This window comes from Terrapene carolina, unplaced genomic scaffold, assembly GCF_002925995.2.
Source record: "Terrapene carolina triunguis isolate 2854851 unplaced genomic scaffold, T_m_triunguis-2.0 Scaffold139, whole genome shotgun sequence".
NCBI classification, from domain to species: Eukaryota; Metazoa; Chordata; order Testudines; family Emydidae; genus Terrapene; species Terrapene triunguis.
Window position 1 is genome coordinate 12,208,236 of NW_020664490.1, and position 15,023 is coordinate 12,223,258.

Below are 15,023 nucleotides of genomic sequence, written 5' to 3' on the forward strand. Positions count from 1 at the left end.
TGTTTGCTTCTTGCATAACTGAAGTAAAGAACCTGCCATCCCTAATACTCCCTGTCTTTCTTAGTAAACCTTTTTCATATTCATTTTCATCCTTTACAATATTTTTACAGTGTTATTTTATTATTTTACAATGTGTTGTATACTACCTAGCTCCTGTTTTTATTTTTACATTGTGATCTGTTTCTTAAAAGTAACTAAAAGTATTTTCTACAAATGTCATTTTTCATATAAATATATGCACTTAATATCCATTTTCAATTTTTCAAAGAAGATTCTGGTGTATTTCACACTTTTCTTCATATGATTTCCTTTATCATATAGTTCATATGCTAAATTTGATACAGGGAGACATAGAAGTAATAGAACTGACATAAGTAGACATATAATAGGATTGACACTTCCATCAAACAGAGTAAAGGTTAAAAAAGAAACATGCTCCTTTTTGCATCAAACACACACATACTCAGTCAATCAAAATTAAAAACTTAATATAGCCATGCATTAACAATTTTTCATTTAGTTTCTGTTTGGTTCAAGGAATTTGTTTTTTTAAAGCATCACTACTGAACAATTTTAGATGGCTTCGAATTCCAATCATATGCATGTAGAGTAATTATAAGTTTTATATGTCATGCTTTTTGATAAAATCTTATAATTACAGAGGGCCAGATTCTGCAATTCTTACTCATGGTAAGTAATATATTACTTTTTAAATAGTCCCTGAAATCACTGGAACTACTGGCAGGGGAAAGTATTATTCATTGTAGGTTTGGCAGAATCTGGCACTCAATTAAAATTCAAAGTGCATCTTTCTGTATACGTCTGGATCTTGTTAGTAAAATTAAAGGGAACCAGCTCCCTGGACCAAATTCAAACCTGCTGCATGCTGGTTGAATGTCAGTGTTTTCAATAAAGATATACTGGCTTACCATGCACTAGTTCTGAGGCTGATCCCCTGACTATTAATTTGTTATTTTTGAATGGGGAAAAAGGAAAAAAGAAAAGGGAAAAAAAGAAAATAAGTTATACTGTAAGAAACATGAAAGGAACAAAAAGAAAAATCAAACAGTGTTCTCTGTTTCTTTCATTAGGAAAAATATTAAGTCCTAAAGGTTTCAGATGTTTATCTCAAGTTAGAGCTTCATGGAATAATACCATATGCAATTAAAGCAGCTTGTTTCAATGTGATGTGCTGCCAATGTTTTAACAAGGTGTCCCTCAAAAAAATTTCACCTCACTTGCCAACGTGTGACATTCCCTGAATTTAATATTTTTTTCTCTTCCACCCCAAAGTTTGACAGTTCCATGCTCTTTTCCCCTCACCACAATATCTGTCAATTCTATATCAATCTCTTTTCCTAAAAATTCATCAGTTACACACTCCTTCCCTCTTTCCAGCCCTCACCTGCTTGATATGGGGAGTCAGGAAAAGGAACAACTTTTCCCTGGCTAATCTGACATTTGGGGTGGAAGCAGGTGTCCCTTGGCTTGTCGGGGTGGTTAAGGAGAAGTAAGTTTATCCTGGGTGGAAGCGTTAGAGGGCTTTCCCTTCACCCCCTCCCCTGGTTCTTTTCACGCAGACAGAAAGCAGAAGACTAGAAGTCGTAAGTGCAGGCAATTCTATGTTTATTGGGGTTAGTTCCAAGCAAGCATATCCATAGCTCTATACACCGGCAAAGTCTGTTTCCCAGTGTTCTGTTCCCAGCTCTGACTCTACAGAGCCTTGCCTGTGTCCCCATTCCCTAGTTCCCTTTCCCATTTCCCCTTTCCCCCTCCTTAGCAGGCCCAAATATACCCTCAGTGCACAACCCTAGTCCCACCCCTTACAACTTATGATCATGTTCCATTTTGGAGGGTCATGAGTTGGGGTCTTCATCCCTCCTCTTTTGTATCCCATGCGGGGGTAAGGAGTGAGGCTGTGTTCTGACCAAGGCCAGGCTTTACTTCGGCTTTTAGTGTTTCTTATGCATCCCCACCCCCCAAACTCCTTGCCCCTCCTAACTGGTTGCTTGACCTTAGCTTGAGAGAAGAGCTAGGCAGACTTCTAGTGAATGCTTGTATATTATACTCCCACAGTAACCTGTAACACTTTAACTGTATCCCTTATCTTTTCCCATTGTACTAAAAGCCCCATCTGGTTGTGGGAAATGAAACACACAGTCTCCTTGTTCATTGTTCTTCACACATATTAGTATAAGATAGGACTATCAAAATGTCAAACCCAAAATTCTATCTCAGGCTGACAAACAAGCCTATATGCTAACAGGTAGTAGTGGGGGAAGGAGGCAGGGCCGGCTCCAGGCACAGCCTGGCAAGCAGGTGCTTGGGGCGGCCGCTCCGGAGAGGGGCAGCACGTCCAGCTATTCGGCGGCAATTCGACGGACAGTCCCTCACTCCCGCTCGGAGCGAAGGACCTCCCGCTGAATTGCCGCCGCAGATTGCGATTGCGGCTTTTTTTTTTCTTTTTTTTTTCTTTTGGCTGCTTGGGGCGGCCAAAACCCTGGAGCCGGCCCTGGAAGGAGGGCTCCTGTTTTTTCAAAGTGTGAGCTGGAGTTGGGCAGGCAGGCAGAGGTGGGAGACAAGTACACTGCAGCGACTGTAGGAATCACATTCAGCGCTGCTGCTGCGTGTCCTGCCTCCCTTCCTCCTTATGCAGTTCTGGAGAGAGAACCTGGCAAAAATGGAGCTGTGCAGCTTGCAAGGTAGACATTAAAGGGGAGATTCACTTGCATCCGTGCTTTGCCAATACCAAGTGCACCTGGGGCATGGTAGCTGTAGGAGTGAGCAGCAGGTGCTCAACTCTCGTCTCAAAAAGGGCTAAAATATTAATGTGAAATGAAATTAAAATGTTAATGTAACAACAAGGCTTGTTAACCAATTGGAGCTGGCCTGTAAAACAACGTTCTGCCCCAATACCCAAATATGATTTTGTTCCTCCCTGATCATATGGCTATTACATGATCTAGATAAAGGAAAATGGTGGCCTTCCAAACTACAAATTCTTAATATATGTGAACAAAATGGCTAACCTCTAGCTGTCTGTTCACTATGTGATTTCTTGCCCATTCCCCAGAAGCATCTGGTCCTGACTACTGTCAAGGAAAGGATACAGTACAGATGGATAGCTGGTCTGATCCTGCATCACATTTCCTGTCTTCCATGCTAAACTAAGGATTTTTGGAAGGATAAGGAAGATGATTCTTTGGAATACACCCAGTCAAAATTTGAGTTTGGTTTCTGCTCCCAACCAGCTTCCTGTTGCAGAAGTGTAGCCCTGATGCTTGTTTCTGTCAATCCTAGTGATGAGTTTACATTGGCTGATAAATAGGTTTGTTTTCAAGGCCATCTTCAAAATGAAAAAGGCTAGAATATTATTTTTAAATGAAAGTTGAGATCCATTAGTAGGGTCCCTTGAGATCCCTCCAACTCAGCAGCATGTTTCAATACAACTGGGAAAATGGTTTTGAGAGGGTTCATGTTCATATTCTCTGAAACCCTCTTTACAGGGCAGGTTTGGATTTGTTCACTGAGTCATTTTCACTGAGGCTGAAGTTGTAATTAAAGTATCTTGCACGCTTTGAACGAAATCAAGTCCACTTCTCCAGGAACCAATTAACATCAAGAACCTCTGACATGTAATTAAACACAAATTTTAAATGAAAGACGTGCATGCATCTCCCATTTATCTTTCCCTTATCTGTTTAGTTTATGAGCAACTGAAAACTGAAAACAATGACCTAGAAGTCCTCTTCCACTAAATGCCAAACACCAAGTAACTCCATGTACAAATACCAATGAGACATTAATCTAATGTACTTTAAACAAGCGAGCAGATGTAAAAAACATGAAACAAGAATAACTGTGTGCATGTTTCAAAACATGTCTAAACATGCCATGTGAGTCCTATATGAGCTGCAGACATAGTGAAGTGGCTCTTGTGGTGCAAAACACAGGCAGAGATATAAAACAGAATCCATGAAGCAGCATGTCCAGGTGTAGATGATTTATTAATCTACAAAAGATCCAGACCTCCAATTTCATGGTTTTATATGATAACAGCATTGGCATAGCTAGTGAACAATTTCCTCAAGTAGCAATAAATCTCCTTTCATTGCAACCGTTTCTTTTGACTACCCAGTTCTATCAGCCATATATCTAATCCAGGCCTTCCCCAAGTGTTTTGTTTAGACCTCCTGAAAATAACTCTACATCTGCTCCAGACACATTTTCAAACTTACACTTGTTGACTTTATTTCTAAAAGTATTGTACAAATTTACATTACAAATTTCCTGTATCATTTGAACAAGACTAAATCACTTGACTCATTTTTGTGGGTGGATGGTACAAGCAAGCATTGTGTATGATTTTCACTAGAGATATATAAATGCATCACACAAGCTTAATAAGAAATAATATTAAGCAGTAGGGTTCAGTGAATAGGGGACTGGTTTATTCATAGATTCTAAGGCCAGTCTGATCATCTCTTCTGACCTCCTGCATAACAGGTCACTAATTCAGAGTGATCTGGATTGCTTGATAAACTGGGTGCAAGCAAACAGTGTGCATTTTAATAAGGTTAAATGTAAATGCATACATCTGGGAACAAAGAATGTTATAGAAGTTACACTACGGGGGAGTCTATCCTGGGAAACAGTGTCTTAGAAAAAGATTTTGGGGTTTTGGTGAACAATAAACTGAACATAAGCTCCCAGTTTGACACAGTGGCCAAAAGAGCTAATGTGATACGTGGATGCATAAACAGAGGAATCGCAAGTAGAAGTAAAGAAGTTATTTTCCCTCTGTATTTGGCACTGGTGCAACCACAGTGAGAATACTGTGCCAGTTCTGGTGCCACAATTCAAGAAGGTTGTTCATAAATTGGAAGGGGCCCAGAGAAGAGCCATGAAAATGATTACAGGATTAGAAAATAGGCCTAATAGTGATACATACAATGAGGGTCAATCTATTTATCTTAACAAAGAGAAGATTAAGGGGTGACTTGATTAAAATCTATAAGTACCTACACGGGGAACAAATATTTAATAATGAACTCTTCGATTTAGCAGGGAAAGGTATAGCATGATCCAATGGCCGGAAGGTGAAGCTAGCCAAATTCAGCCTCAAATAAGGCTTACATTTTCAACAGTGAGAGTAATTAACCATTGGAACAATTTACCAAGGGTTGCAGTGGATTCTCCATCATTGACCATCTTTAAATCAAGACTAGATGTTTTTCTAAAAGATACGCTCTAGGAATTATTTTGGGGGAGTTCTATGGCCTGTGTAATACAGGAGGTTAGACAAGATAATCACAATTGTCCCTTCTGGCCTTAGAATCTATGAATATATTCCTACTAAATTCTTCAATTTTGATGAAACTGCATCTTACGATGGAAAACTTCCATAGAATTTTTTTTTAGCAACTCTGTCAGATATCTTTAAAAATCTGACCTAGAGTCACTGATAGCATTGGTTAATATATTTTAATCTTCATATAGTTCATTAGCCTCAGTGTCTCCACCAGGACTACAACATTGACTGTTCATAAATTTAGCAAGTTTCATTTTCAGCAATGCCAGATGTTCTCCATTATCTGGTAATAATTTGGATAGCAGATCTTCTATAATAAATCCTGTTATGCTAAAAGTCCTTCGTGCATGCTCTTCAAGATTTGCCATTACTGGGGGGAGGAGGGGGCAATTTATGATTCCCAAAGTGAAGCTTACAAGATCAGCCCAGTATGATTTCTTTGCTTTCCAGTATTCCAATGTACAGTTTGGAATATCCATAAGTGGCTTATCTGGAGGATACTAACTCACAATTCAAAGAATGGATTGCTCAGCCTTTGGTTGGAATAGCATAAAAGCAATCTGTGCAAAATGTCTATGAAACTGGTGTCTGTAGCCTGATGTCTGTGCATTCGTGAGTCATAGAATTGCTGTTAATGTTAATGCTGGGAAATGGTGAGTGAAGAGAGAACACGGAAGCGGTTGAAGCAGCTACTCGCAGAGCTCTGCCCCTTCTGTTAGAAGATTCATGTCATATCTTCTTACAGTGTTTGTCTTCTGTCATATCATGTCACAACTAAGAAACTTTGAACCTAAGATCTTGGACTGAGGCAATCATATGGTTTGTGGGTTTGATAATCCCGTTTAAGACACACACACACACACACACACACACATGCACACACACAGATTGATGGGTCAGTAACTGTTGCAAATCCCTACTATAAGACTATTCCATTTCAGTCTAATATTCAGTAGATTCTACACTGCAATTAAATTAGGCACTGATTCAGCAAGGTACTTAAGCATATGTCTAACTTTAAGCACATTACTTGCTCCATTGAAGTCATTAGGCCTTTTCACATGCTTAAAGTTAAGCTGATACTTAAGTACCTTGCTGAATTGTAGCCTTAATTATAAACTAATTGTTTTTACATTTTTCTATCTTAATGTTTTATGACTGTAAAAAAGCAGATTCTTTGTCTCACTGGTTTATTATGTATACATTGCTTATCCAGAATATTGTCCTTGAAGTCTGTTTCTCCTTTCTTAACTAGAAAGTTTACATTCTAAGGTATCAATAACCTCTTTTGCACCAGTGGTGTTATGTGTTCTCTGACATGATATTTCTTGATCCGTTTTATTAGCAGTCACTGTGTTTCTCATTTTCATGTACAATGTGTTCCTAGTATCTTCCAGCAATTTGGAAGCATGAAGGATGTTTTCCAGCAAAGATACCCCTGGCTGTTCTGCTTTAGTCTATTCATGTGATTCTACCTTGCTACAAATGATTCTGAATTCCTTCTCACAGATCTTACCTACAGGCCTGTTTCTTTTTAGTGTGTGGTAGCAGGGTCCACATAGGATGTTACTGAACAGCAAGCTAGTGTGCTGTAATTTCACACCAAAATTGCTGCACCCTTACATCCCTGGTAGACAGGCCCTTCTCAAGTTTCATGTTGTTGTTGACTTATTCTGATCAGTAGTTTTGCCACATTAAGATTGATGTTAATATGTTTCCTATTGACAACAAACGCTTTTCTCAGATACTATGGAAAACATCAGATAAAGAGAAAGCAACAGAAAGATGCCAGTTAAAGACTGATCCTGCAAACACTTACACACATATTTAGGATCAATTCACATCCTTACAGGTAAATATGTGAATAAGTGTTTTTAGGACAGACTGAAGCCTTTTAAATTCTTGCACTCTCTCTATTAATATACCCGGGATCATCATGATGAGGATAATGACCTGCAATCCAGGAAATACACAAAGGACTTCAGAAATGCATTACAAACTAAAGATTTTTTTTTAAACAAATGATCTATTTGCGGTTCTGTAATGCCTAGAGGCTACAGTCAGAGTCCCGTTCTACTAGGAGCTCAACAGACATATAGTACAAAGAAGTCTTTGCCCCGAAGAGTTTAAGATACTGCATTGTAACACTTTACTATCTAGTCTAATAAATGCAAGAGCCCATATAATGTCTTCACTCTGACATCAATAAGAGTTACACGGGTTACAGACATTTAAAAAAAGGGTCATGATAGAGTGCCTAAAAGGATCGGTATTGAGGGTGGTTTCCCTTTTGCCTTCTTTGTGATGTGACATGTAAGACCAGCCTCTAATAACAGTCTCTAAAATTTGGTAGTTGCAATGGAGAAGAGAACGGATTGGAAAATAAGTGATTATCATGACATGTGCATTCTGAATTCCTTTAAAATACCATGGGTAAGATTCTCCATTTCCCGGTACCTTGTGTAAACATTTACACAATTGCCAAGTGGGTGTAAAATGCAAGCATTGGGATTTAGTACCATTTTAGATCCACTTTGCAATCACTTGTGTACATTGGTGTAGGGCAATTGAGAATCAGGCTCAGTGTTGTAGAACTTAAAAAAAAAGTTCCAGAATTTGTATGAAACCCCAAGTTTTTCAAGGTCCTTTCTATCCCAAATTGTTCCTGGTCTACTGAATGAAAATTCTCTTTCCTAAGGCACTAGACACAGTTCCACAAATCCCAAAGTACTGGCTCAAAGAGCAGATGGGCAGGGGAGAGAGGAGGTTGGATAAGGAGAGGGGACAGCTGTGCAGAGAAGCAATGGCAAGAAGCTTTAATAGGATGCAGGAGAGAAAAGTGGAGAGACCCAAAGAGGAGAATGAGGGCTGAGATTTACAAGCAAGGATTATAGCCTTTGCAATGGTGTTTGGTACGGATTGGATGGTGGTGGTGGTCAGTGTAAAGTAGGGAAGAGAGGAGGAGGCTACAGGAATTCTATATGATCAACATGTTTTTTAATTAGGGCTGTCAAGCGATTAAAAAAATTAATTGTGTGATTAATTGCACTGTTAATAATAGAATACCATTTATATAAATATTTTTGGATTTTTTTCCACATTTTCAAATACATTAATTTCAATTATAACACAGAATACAAAGTGCACAGTGCTCACTTTATATTTATTTTTTTTATAAATATTTGCACTGTAAAAATAAAAGAAATAGTATTTTTCAGTTCACTTAATACAAGTACTGCAGTGCAATCTCTTTATCATGAAAGTTGAACTTACAAATGTAGAGTTATGTACAAAAAATACCTGCATTCAAAAATAAAACAATGTAAAACTTTAGAGCCTACAAGTCCACTCAGTCCTACTTCTTGTTCAGCGAATCGCTCAGACATACAAGTTTGTTTACATTGGCAGGAGATAATCCTACCAGCTTCTTGTTTACAATGTTACCCGAAAGTGAGAACAGGCGTTCGCATCGGACTTTTGTAGCCAGCGTTGCAGGATATTTACATGCCAAATGCGCTAAAGATTCATATGTCCCTTCATGCTTCAACCACCATTCCAGAGGACATGCATCCATGCTGATGATGGGTTCTGCTTGATAACAATCCAAAGCAGAGCAGACCAATGCATGTTCATTTTCATCATCTGAGTTAGATGTCACCAGCAGAAGGTTGATTTTCTTTTTTGATGGTTCAGGTTCTGTAGTTTCTGCATCGGAGTATTGCTCTTTTAAGACTTTGGAAAGCATGCTCCACACCCCATCCTGATTAGATTTTGGAAAGCACTTCAGATTTTTAAATGTTGGGTTGAGTGCTGTATCTATCCTTAGAAATCTCACATTGGTACCTTCTTTGTGTTTTGTCAAATCTGCAGTGAAAGTGTTCTTAAAACAAACAACATGCTGGGTCATCATCCGAGACTGCTATAACATGAAATATATGGCAGAATGTGGGTAAAACACAGAGCATGAGACATACAATTCTCCCTCAAGGAGTTCAGTCACAAATGTAATTAACACATTAGTTTTTTAACAAGCGTCATCAGCATGGAAGTATGTCCACCGGAATGGTGGCCAGAGCATGAAGCGGCATACGAATGCTTAGCATATCTGGCACATAAATACCTTGCAATGCCGGCTACAAAAGTTCCAATGCGAACGTCTGTTCTCACTTTCAGGTGACATTGTAAATAAGAAACGGGCAGCATTATCAATGTAAACAAACTTGTTTCTCTTAGCGATTTATTGCACAAGAAGTAGAACTGAGTGGACTTGTAGCCTCTAAAGTTTTACATTGTTTTGTTTTTTTGAGTGCAGTTATGTAACAAAAAAAATCTACATTTGTAAGTTGCACTTTCACGATAAAGAGATTGCACTACAGTACTTCTATGAGATGAATTGAAAAATACTATTTTTTTATCATTTTTATGGAGCAAATATTTATAATCAAAATAATATAAAGTGAGCAGTGTACATTTTGTATTATGTGTTGTAATTGAAATCAATATATCTGAAAATGTAGAAAAACATTCAAAATATTTAATACATTTCTATTGGTATTCTATTGTTTAACAGTGCGATTAAAACTGTGATTAATTGCAATTAATTTTTTTGAGTTAATCCCATGAGTTAACTGCGATTAATTGACAGCCCTAGTTTTTTAATTATTGGTTCAAAGAAAATAATTGTTCATGAAGCTGACCTGTTTCATCTATCTCCTCTATTCAGGTACAATCTGGTATTCATTTACATTTTCCCTTTCTCACATATATGGACCATATTTTGATCTCATTGTAAAACCATTGTTTGCATTGATGTAACTGAAATCAGAATATGCCCCAGTACCTTTTATTATGGTAAAATATAATTTAATATACAACATACTTGGGGGGGGGGGTAATAAAACAAGCAAATTCAAAAGGGAAAATATTTAAAAAGTTAACTTTGAGAAATTAATGATGAGCATCATTACATAAATGAAGAAGCTACGGCTTTTCACTTTAATATTTTTGTCATCAAATCTATGACCTTCATTCTATGCTTTGTGACTGCTCAGTAGAGTGAACCACCATACGGCAAACTATTAAAACATCCATAAAATCAGCCAAGGCTTATCTATAATTACAGTGATTCTAATTAATATAATAGAAAATACAATGAACATTGAATATAGCTCTTAGGAGCTAGTTATGTATGAAAATATAGTTATGCATTAGACTTCCCAATGCTTATGGAAACACATTCACTTGGCCAGATTTATGGATGAGTGTACAAACAGTGCAGTATAGTCATAATTAGGATGTTGCTGCAGTTTTTGTGGCAGTGGAGTACAAAACATACTTTACATTTTTGTCATGAGCTTTAGGCACTAGACTTACAGTAGTAAAAAAACAACAATAAAAAAAACCCTGTAGTGGTAAACAATTTTTAAATCTTATTATCTGCAGAGATTATAGACCAGGGGTCGGCAACCTTTGGCACGCGGCTTGCAAGGGTAAGCACCCTGGCGGGCTGGGCCAGTTTACCTGCCGTGTCCGCAGGTTCGGCCGATCGCGGCTCCCACTGGCCGCGGTTCGCCGCTCCAGGCCAATGGGAGCTGTGGGAAGCGGCGCAGGCCGAGGGATGTGCTGGCCACTGCTTCCCGCTGCCCCCATTGGCCTGCAGCGGTGAACCGCGGCCAGTGGGAGCCGCGATCGGCCAAACCTGCGGACGCAGCAGGTAAACTAACTGGCCCGGCCCGCCAGGGTACTTACCCTGGCAAGCCGCATGCCAGAGGTTGCCGACCCCTGAAAAAAAAAAAAAAAAAAGTGCCTTTTAGCTTCAGAGATTATGTTAAACTGGACAATCTAAAGGAGGTACAGTCCCTGTTTTAGCATATCTAATAGATGTGGGTTTTATGTAAAGCAATTTGAGAATTACATCGGTGCTCATATTATGTATTCTATGGCATTATTGTAAGCAGACTGTTTCATGTAAACTGATTCTTAGTAAGTGCAATAGCAATAGCTCCCCCTCACCCACTAGTCTGGAAGGCATGCTTGGTATTTCTGAGATACTGTTAGGGACTGGGGTGTAGGCAGTCTAGCCTAGTGGTCAGAGCAGGAGGCAGGCCGAGGGGTTGGAGAAGGCATCCAGAGCAGGAAAACAGAAGCAAGGGTCAAAGCCAAAGTAAGAAGCAGGAATCAGAGCCAAGAGTCAAGCCCAGAGTCCAAACCAGAAGTCAGAAATGGGTTATCTGGAGTCAGGGAAGCCAGGAGCAAGGCAGGAGCTAACATAGCTACAGGCTTATGCTTTGTTAGCCAGCGCCATGCTGCTGCTGCTGCTGCTGGCCTTAAGAGCTGGGTCTGCTGATGCCCTCAACCAGAGGTGGGACCAATCAGCCACCTAACTGGGGCCTACCTGTGCTCATTAGACTGTCTGGGGGTTAAGCTAGCACGTAAGCAGGGCCGGTGGAAGGATGTTTCGCGTCCAAGACGAAACTCCCACCTTGCACCCCCCCCATCCCCGAGCCCCCGCCCTGAGGCGCCCCCCTTGCGGCAGTTCCCCACCCCCCACCCTGAGGCACCCCTGCCCTGCCTCCTCCCCGAGCACACTGTGGCTGCTTCACTTCTCCCACCTCCCAGGCTTGCGCCGCCAATCAGCTTAGGCGCCGCAAGCCTGGGAGGCGGGAGAAGTGAAGCAGCCACGGCGTGCTCGGGGAGGAGGTGGGGCAGGGGTGAGCTGGGGCGGGGAGTTCCCCTGAGTGCCGCCCCTCCCGCCCCTTGCTGCAGGCAGCCCTCCCCGCACTCCACTGCCCCAGCTCCCTCCGCCTAAATGCCGGCGGCGACTGGGGCGGCTGAAGATCCAGCCGCTGCGGTCACTGCCGAAGAAAATGGCGCCCCCCAAATCCTAGTGCCCTAGGCGACCGCCTAGATTGCCTAAATGGTTGCACCGGCCCTGCAGGTAAGCAGAGTAGCTGCAGGCCCTTACTCCTGTCAGTTCTTTGCCACCCATGGTTATTCCATTTGATAACAAACAGGGCCTGTCTGCTTCATATCATCGAGACATATTATGGCCAAATGCATGTAACTATTTAACCACTTTCAAACATTTATACTGTAATTGTCTGTGCATCATGTGTAGGGATAAAACACAGCAGCCAAAATATTTACTTAGCTCTCTGTCAGTTCAGCCGTACTACTCCCAAAACATTCTTCAGAAATTTGTGACAATGAAGGCTTGTTGCCTGTACTAAAAGCTTCTCTGATATATATTATTGGATAAGAGGATGAGTGAAATATTGCTTCTCCTGGTTGTCCCTTCCAAGACTCAATAAGCTAAGGCACATAACATTAACAAACCTGTTCATTATTCTTCAGTCTCTCCGCAGCAGTTTTTTTTTATGCTACTAGAATTACCCTATTCTTTGCAATTTGTACCTTTCTTTACTATTTAATACAGGTGCAAAATAGAACGGTTGGTACCATATATATTTCATAGCCTATTGTACATGTAAACCCATGCTACCCACTCAAACCCCTTTTGGACCAAATGTCTATTGTGTGTACAGAATCTTACACGGTGATTCCTAAAGGTTGTTAAAAAAAAATCCACAGTCAGGCGACTGAGTATGATGACCCATGAGTCTAAAAGCCCTTGGTCCTTATGTTAGAACTGCTACTACCTATTAAGAACGTAAGAACTGCTATACTGGGTCAGACCAATGGTCCACCTAGCCCACTATCTTGTCACTGACAATGGCCAATACCAGAGCTTCAGGGGGAGTGTATAGAACAGGGACATTTTGGAGAAATCCACCCATCTTCTTCTCCAGCCAGAGATTCAAGGTAGCTCCAAGCATGGGGTTGCATCCTTAATTATCTTGGCTAATAACTATTGATGGACCTATACTATGCACTTACCTTGTTTTGTTTTTCGGGTTTTTTTAACCCTCTTGGCCATCACAACATCCCATGACAATGAATTCCACAGATGAATTGTGCATTGTGTGAAAAAGTACCTCCTTATGTTTGTTATATACCTGCTGCCTATTAATTCTTTTGGGTGAACCCTGGATTTGTATTGTGGGAAAGGGTACTTCTCAATTCACTTTTTTTATAGACCTCTATCCTATCCTTGCCCCGCTCAGTCATTTCTTCTCTAAGCTGAACAGTCCCAGTCTTTTTAGTCTCTTCTTGTATGGAAGATGTAACATACTCTTGATCACTTTGTTGCCCTTCTCTGAACAGTTCCACTGTATCCTTTTTGAGATGGAATGACCAGAACTCGACACAGTATTCAAGGTGTAGGAGCATCATGGATTTATATAGTGGCATTATGATATTTTATATCTTACTTTCTATACCTTTCCTAATAGTACCTAATATTCTGTTATCCTTTTTGACCCTTACTGTGCACTGATCTGAAGTTTTCAGAGAACTATCCATGATGACTTCAAGATCTCTTTCTTGGGTGATAACAGCTAATTTAAACCCCATTGTTATATATGTGTAGTTGGGATTATTTTTTCCAATGTGAATTAATTTGTACTTATCAATGTTGAATTTCATCTACCATTTTTGTTGTCCAGCCACCCAGTTTTTTGAGATCCCTTTGTAACTCTTTGCTGTGAGCTTTGGACTTAACTATCTTGAGTAATTTTGTATCGTCTGCAAACATTGCCACTTCACTGTTCACTCCCTTTTCCAGATCATTCATGAATATGTTGAACTGCACAGGTCCCGTTATAGATCCATAGGGGACCCGGCTGCATACCTTTCTCCATTGGGAAAAATGATGATTTATTCCTATTTTTGTTAATAGACTAGCTCAGGGGTCGGCAATGTTGGCACGCGGCTCGCCAGGGTAAGGACCCTGGCGGGCCGGGCCAGTTTTATTTACCTGCTGACGTGGCAGGTTCGGCTGATCGTGGCCCCCAGTGGCCGCGGTTCGCCGTCCCGGGCCAATGGGGGCGGCGAGAAGCCGTGGCCAGCACATCGCTCGCCCGCGCCGCTTCTCGCCGCCCCCATTGGCCCGGGACGGCGAACCGCGGCCAGTGGGGGCCGCGATCAGCCGAACCTGCCGCGTCAGCAGGTAAATAAAACTGTCCCGGCCCGCCAGGGTGTTTACCCTGGTGAGCTGCGTGCCAACGTTGCCGACCCCTGGACTAGTTAGTCTGTCAGCTCCTGGCTAGTCCAAAATCATATGACAGGTATGTGAAGCCCTCTCACATGTAGCTTGGTGTATCATTCTGCTGCCTTTTGATGGCTGCCATACTGACTACCCCAGACATTTAAAAATAGTAAATCAGACCCCTAAAAATCATGAAAATAAATAATTAATAAGTAAGTAAATACATAAATAATCTCTAAAATGAAGCAACTCAGTCTAGATAACATACACAGGGTCTTTGCAATGCATCACTGTCACCTGAACTTTTAACTTACCTGGTCGAGCAGCCAAAATCCAATTTCTGTATTTGAGGGTTAAGAACTAAATATTGTCTCTTGATGGCTCCTGCTCCCTCTGGCCCTCACTTGCTACTATAGCCATTATTCAGCTCACCCTTTCAGTGATAGCTTCCTCACTGAGAGATCTGTCCACTCTCCTTACCCTATGTCCTGTGGCAATTCCCAAACTTGACTGGAGCTTTTCTGGATGCCATGTTGGTGTCCAGCAGGGCCGGCTCTGGCTTTTTTGCCGCCCCAGGCAAAAAAGCCTCGGGCCGCCCCCCCCCCC

General features: G+C 40.9%; 1 protein-coding gene across 1 annotated transcript in view; it reads right to left on the reverse strand.

Moving 5' to 3' along the window:
- Window positions 1–15,023, reverse strand: part of TRPC4 (transient receptor potential cation channel subfamily C member 4) — a 195,585-nt gene that overhangs the window by 51,922 nt on the left and 128,640 nt on the right. The gene's annotated exons all lie outside the window — the stretch shown is intronic.